Source organism: Aythya fuligula, chromosome 2 (genome assembly GCF_009819795.1).
Source record: "Aythya fuligula isolate bAytFul2 chromosome 2, bAytFul2.pri, whole genome shotgun sequence".
Taxonomy (NCBI): Eukaryota; Metazoa; Chordata; class Aves; order Anseriformes; family Anatidae; genus Aythya; species Aythya fuligula.
Genome location: NC_045560.1, coordinates 121,433,671 through 121,448,503, shown reverse-complemented (window position 1 = coordinate 121,448,503; position 14,833 = coordinate 121,433,671). Strand labels below are relative to the sequence as shown.

The window sequence follows — 14,833 nt, the reverse complement described above, 5'->3', positions numbered from 1 at the left end:
ATGACACCGTACTGATGCTTTTCTTACAACTAAATATAGGGTCAGAACATTTTCCCATCCTCTTTATCTCCGTTTTTCTCCTACTTTTCACTTCCCTAGAAGTTAAGTCGGCATGATTCTAGGTGGCAGAGCTCCCCATTAGCTGTGGTCACGAAGGCTAGCCATTTGAGGTGTTTGATCCACTGAACTGGGGAAAAGAAAGGTTTATAGCAAATCAGAATTTTACTTTCAGAAACAGGAGTACCTGCTTGTAATATTATTTGCATTTCATTTCATCTCATTTCCTCTTTTTTTTTTTTTTTTTTCTCCAAACAGCATTTAGTAGTGGCAAGCGTGTAATGAATGACTACAGACCCAGCCTCTGAGCACACGTGAAACTGATGCACATACACAGACATACAGTTTGACCACCTCAATCTGAAAAACAGCACACCTAGACTTAAGAAATAAAATTCTTAATACCACTGTGTGAGAAAGTGAATACACGTGTATTTTTAAAGACATATTAATATAGCTTTCTGAATGTAAGCAAAGTGAACTAGTGCAGTCCTATTTTCAACATTTCTCCAAGCAGCAAAAAAAAAATTCCAACCATTCACTATACCCCGAAAACACCAACATGCTCAGAAGCTACCCAAGCAGAAGGACCAAGGCCATCAAGAAGTGAAGACAGCCCTTTTTCTGTCTGGGAGAGTTTCGAATAGTATGAGCAAGACACCACAGTTCTTTATGGAGGAGACTCCAGGACAGAGGGAAAACCCGAGGCTGACCAAAGGTCTGGGTCTGCTTGGCTTCATCAAAAAACTTCCAGGGTGACTTCTGCATGTTCCTTCCCATCCTCCACCTGTTTAAGATACTTCTTAGTGCAACAGGGCCTTAGTCACAGTGAAAATCACTTCAAACCTGATGCATCTAATTCATTACCACCACATCCATCAGCCCCACCCCAAGGCAATGTCACGGTAGGCATCCTGAATCAGCACCTCTTCTAGAAACCTTATGGTCACAACGATACTTGGATAACTTCATGCTGGAAAGTTCACAGAGACTGCATATCTGTACTGAAAAAGCTGGCCTCAGGAAATCAGTGATGCCAGTGGGTCCTGCAGTCCAACTATGCATTACAGAAAACAGAGATGATATAAAATTTTCTATTTGTCTTTGAATTTTGTTGACTGAGTTGGATACCTCCTCAGATTTGTTCTGCAACATAGAACAAAACCTTCTTCTCAGCCCCTCACATCATTATATATTTGTACTGCCTAATGTTGGTTTTTAGGTTAGAAAACACAGGAATACCACACAGATCACCTATAACACTTTTTATTCTTAGGTTTTCAGACCTGTACTTTTAACCTACATTTTCCCAATGAAGACACTACAATTCTCTGTTTTGTGTCATTTCATATCTCAAGCATTCTGAATTTTTCAGAGATTTCAAGTCTCAATTTCATCAATGTCTTCACTGAGCTGTCCTTTTTCTAAATACTGCTCACTTGCTGTATCTAACATCCAAGAAATCCAAGTTTTCCTTTCTATCACTTATAAAATGTGTATTTAGCAAGTACTTTATGTTTGGTAACACACTATTTGTTTGCTGTCTATGACTCATGTATGAGGCACAACTTTTTAGAATAAATCAGAGTTGGCTGTTTCATCATTTTGTAATTTGTCCTTTAAAGCATGTAAAACAGCCAAGCCAAAAAGCATTACAAACTGCAAGAAATACAGTAACGCTGCCTAAATATAGTTCTATAAAACTTGCAAGGTTGCACCTACACTAGTGATATGACCATGTCACTGAAGTCAATACAAAGTTTTATATAAGCTTGAGTAGTCCAATTACCTTTTTAATCTAACTTTAAAAAGTATTCATTGTCTCCTTTCTAGTATTGTTATTTATGTATTTATTTTAAGAACTCTAAACAACTTTCAGAACATTCCCCAGCAAATTTGATCATAAGACAGATAGCTTTCTGAGTCTCTCCAGCAGCAATGTCAGCCCTTTATGATTTGACATTTGCAGCTTTAGTGCAAGGTCTGGCCATCGGGTTACACACCGAAAACAGTAGCAGATGCTTCCACACCGCAGTACTCAGTAATCTGCAAAACTGTGCTCAGTGCAATTCTGTAAAATGTTACCTCATGAAAATTCAGATTTTTACTACCTCAAGAAGGTTATCCACAAGAGTCATTCTCAACCTACTCTTAAAGCCACGTTATCTATGTATTACATGCAAACCTTACATATGAAATAAAAATGAAACACTTACTCCCTTTTAGTTGCAGTGCCAAGGTGTGTGTATAACCAAGCATACAAATTAAAATGCCGTGATTTTGTTTCACATCATTCACAACCCCAAACACAAAGCTACAGAAAGCCCACTTTTCCTTAATTAGGCTTTGGTCAAGTTTCCTTTCATTTAAAAATACACTGTTTTTGCCACATGCAACTCCCTTTGCAGTTTGCGTGTTTTATAATTCACTTATAGGTGACCTTGTAAACCACAGCATTCTTTCAAAGAATGGGGTGTGATTAACATCATTTTTCTAGGAAGTCTGTGCCTGCGCTTTTTGCGATATTCTAAACCAGTGCATCCCTTACTGACAACCCCACATTGCTCCCTAGTGTGAAGCTGTGTAGGAGCAGCACAAGTCTGGTGAGCAGAGGAGACTTGAAGCAGCACGAGGGATGCATTTTCTTACCCAAACCCTGTTGTCCACTCTTTCTTAGGAGGGTAGAAGAGGAAGAAGAATAGGCTTTCACTAGTAAATATTAGTTTAAGCCTACCACAGGGAATTATTTCAAACAGTTCTACTTCTGTAGATCGACAAAGGATTAACTCTAGTTACAGGGTCATAATTTCTAATGAAAGGACCCCATTTTCCATTTACAAATTAGTAAAAGATTGGTAAAAATTTATAATACACAAGACTGAAAAAACTATCTGTGTATTTCACATAAATCACTTCCCCTGCTGTTTTTAGCCATAACAAAGCCATAATTTAGCATGTTGGTACAGAATTTAATCTTCCACAGGAGAGAACCCATTGAAGATTAAACACAAATAGGTATTAATCCTATTTGCTATTGCAGCAGAATTATTTTTGCCATTATTCGAAATAAGGTGCAAAAGGTGCTCAAAAACACTGGTGTGTTTACTAGACCCACATCTCTTTAAATCTTTTAGAGAAAAACTGTTTTTGTAAACATTTAACAAAGAACAGATGGCCTGTTTTAATCATGCGAAAAAACCTGGAGCTCACATTAATACTCCTACCACAGACTACTGGGTCTAGTCACCTCCCTAACCGGCAGCTCGGTACAGCCTTCAGTAATACCATTTAATTTTACAATGGACGTTTGCTCATCAATTCCCCGCGCCTGACAGTTGATCAATGCTATTAACATGCAATATCACAATGCAGGACACTCCTAAAGATCGCGGCTTATTAGAGCAAAACGGCAAATTCTTCACCAACTCCGAGCATTTGAAATAATTTGCAGCTCAACAGGTTGCCCAGCAGAGTAACACGCTTCTGCTTTACTGTTCAAAGCCAACAATATTGGAGCAAGTTTTACATGAAAATGGTAGTTTTTGGAGGGCAGAACCTCCCTTTTCTGGATTGCAAACTTATTTGTAAACTTCCAAACAGCCCAGATTTGATAAATTAAGAATTCAACTGCCTGCATTTCATGGCTGCTTCCATGTTCGGATCTGAGCTCACTCCCCGCAGCCCAGAGAAGCGAGAGATGTCTCCGAGCAGGCCTGTTACGTAAAGCAGCAGGACGGACAGGATGCAGGATTAACCCAGGGAGGGCTGGTGGCAGGGAGGGAGGCTAAGGAGAATCTTTCTGTTGCTTGAACAAGGATTGAACCACAATCAACCGCGCTTAAGTGCTGAAAGCAGATGAGTGGCAGCTCCCCAGCGGAGCAGCAAGTTGAGCCATTATTGAGCTGGGAGGGCTCTGAAGCAAGAGCAGTGAAGTGTGCGACGTGACTCAGCTAACCTGGTGAAATTTAAACGTCAGCCCGAAACACAAAAAAAAAGTTCCTGTTTCTTTTTTATCAGGACTATTTTAATTGCCAGACAGGGTATTTCCAGTCTCCCTGGTCTCTTCCAACTTTTTGAGAGAGATCTACTGTAACCACACTTTATTCATGTTTTCCTGGACTTTGGTTTATTAACCGAGTTGTGCAAGAGCAGAGTAAGCACCCAATCAATTCCCACCTGCTCCATGCAGCAGCAAATTTCATGTCAGGTAAATTATTGCTGAATATTCCATTTCGTAGCAATTACATTCCTGTTAAGTTCTCACCTTCTCTTTGGAAAAACACATCAGCAACCTGTGACCAAAGAAAGCTCTTTAAAACAGAAGAGGGACTACAGCAGCTCTACGCAATTCTACACTGACTGCGTATCCTTCCTGACAGCACTGTCCACAGGGTGTTTAAAGGCCATTGCATGTATAAATTGCCCCGTAACTCCTTCTTTCAGAAGTTAATGAAAGGATTCATCATCTCTCTGGATTATTTAGAGCAAACTACTCATCCCTGACTGTCCTCTAAACAAATCACCTGGAAAGTTTCCCCATCACTTCTCCATACACCGCTTTGTCCCTGCAGTTCTCAACTTGTCCCTTCGACGCCTCCAGCACCAGGCCTGCCCTGCTGCTCCCTCCATCTGAAGCATGCTTTGGCTTCTCTAGCCCAGCATTGTCCTCCTGTGAATTTCACATATCAGTAAAAACTCCAGAGTAAACAGAAATCGACACGGCCTCAGAAACTGCGTAGTAATTCCTATAGTAGCTAAAATCCACAAATATCCTCAAGAACATGCTCATACCTGTAATTGTTTCCAAGATCTGTTGCACTGGCAGGTTTCTTTACTCCTTTACCATGAGTGATGGTCCCTTCCCTTCTGTGTGAAATGTCTGTCTTGAAGTGAAGATGCGTAAGTCTTTTTTTTTTTTTTTTTTTTTTTTTTTTTAATTTTACTGTATGAAAATACTCAGTAGACTTTAAAGTATTTCGGGCAGCATGATGCTGAAACATTGGTACAGCAATAGTTCAGAAACCCTTCTAAAAAAAATGGTAGTTCCAAGGTGACAACTTGCATGTATAGACCTACCAACACCGTCAGTGATCTTTTCTGTAATACGGGAAAGATATCACACCAGATGAGAATGGAATGAGTCTATTTTGCAAATAGACCAGGCAGGAATCTTGTAGCTTACTAAATCTCTCATACTTCTACAAAATATGGGTGAAGAAAGTATGGTAAAGAGAAGTTGATTAACACCTCCTTATCAAGAAGTAACTCGACAGTTAAATATCAGCTTGTGTCAAAAAAGTTCATGTTTCAGTGAAGTGCTACTGCAATATAATTTTATTTCTTAAGCAGTTTTCCTACTCTGTTATTATGGACTGAGACCTTTTTTTAAAAAAACAGATACAACTACTGAAAAGTTAAAACTTGCTGATGCTGTAAAGTTTTTGGAAGAACTCTGAATCAAGACAACTGCAATTCTCCACCCTAAGAGTGGAATAGAAATGTTTAAAACCAATCTTCATGCCCTCAGCCACCACTGCAAGAGCACAATCATTGCTGCTTTGGTGGAGCTGAAAATATCAACCCATTACCGTGTGTGGAAGAATAAAAACATGCTATACAAAATGCAGAGTTCTTTAATTGAGTCTCAGCACAACCATGGTATTAGAATTATTTTCTGGTCATGCCCTTCCGTGGAGCAACACAGATTACAAAAGATGAATGACACTAATGCGGCCATCCAAAAAAGCAAACATCACATTGTATTTTACAGTAATCGCATTTAGCAATGTTGTTTTGTGCTCTTGTAAACTGGGAGAGATTACACATGCAGGGAGCACTGATGAGCTCGTCCACAGCTCCCGAATAACCAACTTCGCCTACAAGATCCCTTCCTGCTGCTCACCATGGGTCAGAACCAGCATCAACGTTGAACAGACAGCACCAGACAACCTCCAGGCCCTCCACATCAGAAACTACAACAGCTACCATACTGATTGCATACAACCGCTAATGTGATGGCCTGCAAGATGAACATTTCAATACTTTAATGTTACACATTACTTTGTAATATATCCTAGCTTAGACAGAAGTGTAGGATTGCTCCCAGTGCAAGCAGGGCAGGCACTAAGTATTACACAGCAGTAACCAGCACAAGTCTGACTCTCTGCTCTCCGGCATCCTTGCATAGACTTAGGATTTTGGCAATTTTTTCCCCAGCTTTGGCTGCGGTGGCACACACTGGGTGGGACAACGAGGCATTGAAGTCTGGCAGTGAAACCCAGGTTGCTGACATTGACAACTTGTGCTCTTCCCTGCACAGCCACACCAAAGGAGGCTTCACTTTTGTGCAGGCTCCACTATCAAGCAGTAAAACATACCAGAAACGTGCCAACAGGAGTTCAACTACACAAGTTTTGCAGAGGTTGTACTGTGTCAGCTACACCACAGGTGGGTAAATAAGAGGTAGACCAGCAAAAGTCCTACTGGCCCATAAACATCTTTTTCTTAACACCTCAATGCTGCCAAGTAGGACCTGTATTTAAAAATTTAGTTATTTTCCTTACAAAATTGTGCGTATTCACTGCCCAAGCACAACTACCAAGATACTTAATGCTTACTAGAGGACTCCTTGTAGTAGGTCTTCCACAAGGTTTATCACAGGTCTTTTCCAACCCCTCTAAAATGAGGTGGTGGCTGTACAACTGCAGGCAAGAGAGAAGTCATGCTGTACACTAAGACCATGCTGGGATGAAATGGTATCCAGAACACCTCGTATTATGCTTCAGCTCCTCCAGAACAGGGGGGAATAGGAGAGGAAACACTCTCAAATATTCAACCAAAACAATAATAGTGAAACTGCTATTACTGAACACACCAGCCTTATACAGACTAACTTAATGTTTCAGTGTATGTACCAGCAGAGTTGTTGTTCTTGGGCTTGCCTCCATGTTCCCAAAAGCCATTCAGCTTCACTGTGAAAATGAAGCAGTTCCTCTGTAAAACGAGCACATCCTCCTCCCTCCCTCAGGCACATTTCCCAGCCACACTTTGAAATCCAGGTTCCCGCAGGAAGATGAGATGCGTACTGCCCTGCACACACCATCGCCTCCAGCCGATTTCCTTCGAGGCAGGTACTGCATGTCAAATACGCAGCAATTTGTCCCCTCTTCCAAGTAACCAGTTCCTCCATCATGCTGCACTCCACAGGTTACGTGTCTCTGGTATCAGCTATGAATCCTCCCTAACACCCCCTGTCCAGATAAAGAAAACCCAACAACACGCTCCTGCCTTGTGTATTAAGTGCTTACAGACTGGAGACAGTAATCAAAACAATAAATGTCCCCTAATATATATATATATATTAGCAGGAGATATATATATATCTATCTATCTCAGGAGATAGATATATATATATATATTTTTTTTTTTTCAAAAAGTCTCCTGCTTAGAGGGACCTTACCTGGCTCACAGCCCCTTTGGTCAGCATGTTCCCAAAGCGTTACTGAAACCCGAATGAGTGTGACACAGAGCAAACAGCTTCGGATTTATGACTTGGGGGGAAACCGAAGAGCAGCCTGCCTGGTGCAAGCGCTGCTGCTTCTGGCCGCAATGGACAAACAAAGAAGATCTGCCTGGGATTTTTGTTGTGACAAGCACAGTAATAATAAAAGCATTACATGCCACACCAGCACAAGAGGTTCTGGCCTGCTGCTTTTTTCTCCCTACCCCTTCTAACCCCCCAGAAAAGGGAAACTTACAGGAAAACCTATTTAACAGGCTATATATGTAAATTATGAATTATGCATGTAAGGTAATCATATGTACCATATTTATTTCCATACGATAGAAATATATATATAAATGTATCAATAGAATCAGAGAATTATTAAGGTTGGAAAAGACTTCCAAGATCGTCTGGTCCAACCATCCCCCTACCACCAATGTCACCACTGAACCATGTCCCTAAGCACCACATCCAAGCTTTCCTTGAACTCCCCCCGGGGATGGTGACTCCACCACCTGCCTGGGTGACCCTTTCCAATGCCTGACTGCTCTTTCTGAGAAGAAATGTCTCCTCGTTTCCAATCTGAGAGGCACATACAAAGCGTATAGATAATATGTATATGAAGTGCATATATAAATTTAAAAGCTGTGTCTTTGATTTGTAAAATCTCTGATAAACTGAAGTTTTTTGGTTTTTGTTTTTTTTCTCCCCAGCATGCGAGAAGTCCTCATACTCAGCCAACCTTTTTACTCTAGCCAACCTCAGGGGATGCCCAGGTCTTGGGAGGCAGGTGGGGGGTTCCCCTGCCCACCACACCTTCTCTCCTGGAAATGAATGAGGGCAGCAACTGAGTGCTTGTTGATACAACTGTTGCTGACACGTTCGTAAAGTAATAAAATACAGCAACCACGAGAAAAATGGTTTCAAATATGTTTTTAGAAAATTACACGTTGTGTTTGTCCCAATATATTAGTAAGACTTTAGTTCAGATAAAAGATGTCTGTCACTTTCCTAGTCCCTCGCTTACGTAGGAAAGCTGAAGCCCAACATTTTTGTTTTAGAGTTAATTTAAGCCCCACCATCAGATTCTAGACATGTGAAACATGCATTTTTAAGAAGCCTGCACATATCAAAAATGTAACAATAATCACTTTGATAAAATCCGTAGAGAACTTTTAACGAGAAGTTCATAAGAGGTTGCAGGTAGAAGTGATGAAAAAAAGAACAAGTTTTCCCCAAAGGCATAAATATTTGTCATGTTATAGAAGCCCAAGAAAAAGAAAATGTCCTTAGGTGCTTAAGAGCCTACCAGACACAACAAAGGACTCAAACATGAGTTTTATTGCTGTACATAAAAAGGAAGTCCCACTTAAGTGCCACCATACTTCCACAATGCCATCCATAACTGTTTTCATTAAATAATAAAGCATCTTCCTTTATGGAATTCTTCCACTATTTGCAGCAAGATTTTTCAGTTTTGCCAGCATGTCTTGCAGATAAGACTTACTAACTTAAGGAAAGTGATCTTAAAGCATTAAAAGAAACCACACACGCTACAATTTGGTTTCAGTTTGGGGCTGAAAAACTTCTGGTTCATCAATATTTCATTTGGATGATTTGCAACAGACCCCACTAGACAGATAATAAAATACCCCTTTTCTTCCCCTTGCCATTGCCCCCTTCCCCAAGGGGGAGGTGCACTTTATCCACAACCAAAAGACAAAATCTTCTTGATTCATTGTTTGAGCTAATGCAATTTTTATTTTTTTTTTTATACTACAACTTGTACTCAAGGCTTTTGTACTATGAATTTAAAAATAACAACAAACAAATAAAAACCCACAGAATTCTCCAACCCCATGGACCTCTGATACATTACAGTACAGAAGGCATCACCAAGGCAATGAAGTTAAAACACTTTTTCCTCTTGATTTTCATCTTCTCGTTTGCTGACTTGTTCTGATGAGAAGGTTCTGATCTCAGAATTTCCCAAAAAAGGCCATATTTGGTAAATGTTCTCTGATATATGATGATATCCACAGTAACTCAATCATCCTGTCTGTAGTGTTTATGTCTACTCCAAATTTCAAGATGTTTTACTTGCTGCTATTCCAATCTCACAGCACATGTGAGCGTGCTTACTAGGAGGAGATTCTCTGTTTAAAATGATCTAAAAGCTAACATTTTGTTTTGATGTTCAAAATGCCATTTCCTTAGTTACAAAGAAGTTTCACCTCAGAAGAGAAAAAGAAAATCCCCAAACCCACTAGCACTTTTATTTCTATTAGTTGTTTTTTTAGTAAGTTGGAGTAACTTTTCTAACCCATTTATCTAGCATTAAACTACTCTTCTCCAGCAGAAATTCAGAAGGTTTCTTCAGACATTACCCAAGTGAATCACCCTGCAAGCGAAGTAGTAAACATGCACTGCTGTCTTGAAGAAAGAATAAAATAGTCCACTGTAACCCTAGGAAAAACTATTACAAATTATAAACATCCTTTAAATTTCTAAATTGCAGTCTAAATTATTATTTCAAATCCTTGAAAACCAAGAACTCCCCTAGTTCATGTCACTTATGAAACAAGTTCGACTTCCCAGCACTTTTTACAGCAGTATCTCAAATGCACAGACCGGCTCCTCCCTAGTTACTTCTAGAATTGCTGCCTTGTTCAGCACACAGGGTGGATGGGACTCTTAGATTAAATCAGATCTGAATGACTAAGATAATATCCTAAAGAGAAGACTCATGTTAACTTGAATACTTACGTACAGACTGCAAGGAGATGATCTGTGCTCAGAGCAGTGAACATCAGGAAAGCTAATTTTCTGTCCATTTTTTCCACCAGCCTCAACTCACCGTGGCACTTTTCTAATTTTTTTTTCCCCACACTTTTTTTTGTTGTTGCTTTGTTTTGTACATTGACATACAGATTTTCTTCTAAACATAGATCTCCAGCAGAGGACTTGCCATGGACCCTTCTTCTTGAGAAGTACTCACCAATCACGACTGCAAGCATCTCCTTGGATAACTACTGGCTTCAGCTTTAAGGCAACACAGCCTGGCGTAACATACACTAAGAAGCCCCAAATCCCACGTCTATCACTCTTTCGCCTGAGGCAACTCCCTGTCCGTCTGTCTTGGCTTCCTCATATGTAAAATGCAGAAAACATATTGCAGGAGAGTTTGGAAGATGAATGCACTAGTGGTTGTTGAGGTTTTTCCGTATTTGGATTAAAATTACCGTTTTAAAAGCTCAGTTAGCGATTAATTCTTTACCAAGACATGAAAAGAGACAGTGTTTGTAGGAAGAGTCTGCCTGCTTCATGAGATACAGTGATATTCACAATAAAGTTGGCTGGATAATAAATAAAATTATCAGGTAATCGCTCAGGTAATAGGAGCAAATGAATGAAACAGCTACTTCTATCTTATATTTTATATTTTCTGCAGGTGGAAGAAAGGGAACAGAGAACCTGGCTGCATACATGTATTGCACCCTGCCTCACAGGCACCAGGACAGCATCACCAATTCTGACCTTTCCTAGCTCCCGTTCTGTAAATGCAATCAGCTAAAATAAGTATATTAAATTACATTCACATTTTCTACAGCTTACTTTGTTGTTTTGCAATACTTACTTCCAGCAGACACCTAAAGCATATGCAAACAAAAGAACCAAAGACTTCTTGCTAACTGTACATACCAACAAAGTATCAGACATTAAGTATGTGGGAAGACAACAAAACAAGAGTTAAAAAGCTACCTTTTTTTTTTTTCATAATACATATATATGTATGGATGTATACAAACATTTAAATTTCACTGTGTTCTTTAAATTTCCTCTCCTGATTTCAGACCCCCTTCCCAAAACTACTGTTTTTTCCATTTTCACTTCCCAAAACATCCAAAAAAAGAACGGGAAAATTCAGCTGAATGTTGGGGGTTCCTCCTGGTTACATACTCAAGAATTTTTGTTTGGAAAACATAAATTTCATCCTGTCACATAGAACTTACCCAGTCCTCCAGTTAAAAAAGTTCTAAGGAGATAAACCAAGACATGATGGAAAGGCAGATCTTTCTTCTCCTGTCTCTAAATAGAAAAAAGCCTTCAAACATAGTGACTTGCGAAATGGCTTTCGTACATTTAATTTTAGACACACTCCTAAAAATGAAGGAAAAGCAGTAATTAAGCAGTAATTCTAGAAAAGCCTCTTTGATATCAAAAAATCTAACCAACCTTCAACACCTGCAGTTGATCAACTCACAGAAATCCGAGGGCAAAAGGTACAATATATCTTCAGCAGCGATGCATTTTACACCAACGGTACCCATTTTATGAGAGAAAAGCTACTAAAGATTTAATGGTGCCAATTAAAAAAGCCAAGAGTTTGAATGGCTCGATGGCTGAGTCACAGACCTTTTGCCTATAATAGGTTCCATTATAGCCCTGAGCTCAAGCTGTGGGAAGAGGATTGCAGATGAGTAAGAGGAATTTGTATTTTTAAATGTTATTGCAAAGGAAGGTGTCCTTTAAGCATTACGCAGTTGTGACTCCAGCAGCAGTACAGCAGCTTGCACTTACCCAGATTCCTAATTTTAAATGAGATGTTCAGAAATGTGTGGACACCTCACAACTGCAAAACACTTCGACAAAAATTAAGCCCATCACTGTAAAGCCCTCCCCATTTCAAACTTGAAATGCTTCAGTATTTCCAGTTTTTGTTATCAGCCCTGATTTTGGGTGTTCATTTATGTTTACAGAAAACAAGGTAAGGCGGCATAGCTGAAGACTAAAGAAATTTGTACCTAACCACAGGATGTCTATAAACTACCGCTGTGACGGAACAGCGAGGAGGAGAAAATTAAATGTTAAAGTGCATCTCAAGATGACTCCCACTGAATCCAGAGAAGTATTTGTGCAATAGCACAATTCTGTATACAAGTCTGATCACACGCATCAACAACAATTAGACTTCAAACAGATACAGGTACAGATTATCCTGAAGGAGAAGGCTAGAGGGAATTTAACTTACTTTAGCCAGATTGCTATTTAAGAAAACATCAGCAGGTCCTAGTAGAGGAAAGAAAGAAAACTGAGATGAAAGGTAAAATTGGCACAAGAACAAATTGGGTATGAAACGAGCCACTAATAAATTTAGGATACAAAGTCTGATGCATGTTCCAACAATCAGACTAATCAGATTTGGGTCACGATTTCAAAAAGGAGTACTGAGAGCAAAAGCCAAGTGCTCTTTAAATTGAAGTTTGATAAGGTTATGAAAAGTACTTCATAAGATGCTACATGTGACAGCTGGAGGCAGAACTCAATGGCCAGACAATCTTCACAAGTACTTTGCTCCTAATGACTACCGACAGCCAAAAATCAACAGCAAGACCTTGTTTAGATTTAAAAATTACATTTATTTTAACAAATGTAATTTGGAATGTGGCAAATACTGGGCATTCTAGTTCAGAAATTAGTTAAATATGCTTAGAGCACCCATTTACGGTTAATATTCATGGGGAACTAAATATTAAGCAAACCAGTACAGTGGGTAAGCCAAGCTTTTTCATCATGTAAGTTTTACACCTCCAAACCTGAAAAAAGGGCTGATTGCCTCTAATTAGACTACCTGATTCAATCTGAAAAAAAAAAAAAAAAAATCTATTGCCTCTTTTATAAGCCTTACTTTGCTCACACCCTTAAAGCCTCAAAGCTATAAATAGGGCTACTCAAATACCATATGGAAAACCCCAGTGATTTCAGACATTTGTATTTATTACATCTTTCTTTGACTAGTAAATGCTTTTGTTCATACCATGGCTATCCTAGAAAGGGTTACTTTTAAAATAATGATGCCACAGTTCCAGTGTCCGTGTGCAATGGCTTTTCTATTCCTTGTTTGCACAACTTTCCCCAAACAATGCAGAAGTCATTTTTTATTTTTAGATGCTCTAGATGATAAAGGTTTGCGAAAAGTAGAAGTAAGCAATGTATGAAATTGCTGCTCATCAGTTTCTGGTTTACACAGTTATATTTTAATACGAGGGATACACTTTTAAGGAGTGGGTTGGTGTAGGAGATGCTGGTATCCAACTGCTGCATGTCTTAATTTGTGCCAGGAATATAACCAGAAAGGCTACAGGGAGAATTTCATTGCTTCCTTTCTCATGTTCTGCTGGCAACCTTGTTCCTCCTCAAGAGCTTCCTACACACAATGTCCCTAACACAGGAGAGGTGAATCAATGAGCATAAAAGGCGGTAGGAACAAATTCTTCCTTTAAAATTGCCTTCCATAGAAACTACTCCAGAGCTCCCAGATGGGAGCCCCGGACCTGTCAAAGCGGACCTGCTTTGACGGCTCTCCAGACCAGTTAATTTACTATCTAAGCCCCGCTCCCGTCCCCACCCAGGGAGGCAGTTAGATGGTTCACAGGAGTGCTTTGTTTTGGGCTAAGTCCGTACAAGTCTGTGTAAAGACACTTGGAAGAGATGGAGAAAAGCAAGAGTTTCATCACTTGCACCTACCAGCAGGCACATGAGAGCCAAGCAGGTAACGACAGAGCGAGAGAAAGTCATACTTCAGCTACTCACAGTCCAGCTCGTAATGTATATTTTTTCCCCACAACTTTTTCTTTGCTTAAGTCACAAATACAAGCACATACTGCTTCAGCTTTCACAACTCAAAGAGAAAGTGCCCGTGAGCTAAAAGGACAATATGCTGATTGAGATTTCAGCAACTCCTTGTTAGTGATGTTCCAGACCACGAACTGAAGTAAGGTGGATAGTTTCGTGTGCAATGACAATATACCCTTTGTGTATCAGCCCCTACAATTCCACACAAGGATCTTTGACTACCCAATTTAGACACAGTAAAAGTCCTTCAAAAGCAGAAGGTTATGTTCTGAAGCTTTGCATTTTGGACACGTGAAGAGACAAAGCACATTGTTGGACCATCTCTGCAGCCCTGTTGTCTGCTGAAGGCCGTACAGGGAGGTGTAGGCAGAACAAACAACCTGGCACCCCAGTGTGGGTGCCAGCACCGAGGCTGGAGCAGTATTACCTCCTGCCTCCCACCTCCTGCCATCAGGGCTCCCCTTGGAGCCCGACCCACAGAGCGGTGGCAGCCGGGGGCGGAAGAGGGCGGAGGTTTGTGGCTGCCTGCGTAACCCCAGGCGTGCCCCCAGCAGCACATTTCCACCCTGGGGAATGGAAACAGCGAGAGAGGGCTTGCCTGCCCCGCCAGCACATCCCCGCTCCCTCCAATTGCTC

The 14,833-nt window shown here is 40.2% G+C and overlaps 1 protein-coding gene across 2 annotated transcripts in view; it reads right to left on the bottom strand.

The window, feature by feature from the left end:
* CHD7 (chromodomain helicase DNA binding protein 7) overlaps nucleotides 1-14,833 on the bottom strand; it is a 128,396-nt gene that overhangs the window by 59,232 nt on the left and 54,331 nt on the right. The window lies entirely within an intron of this gene.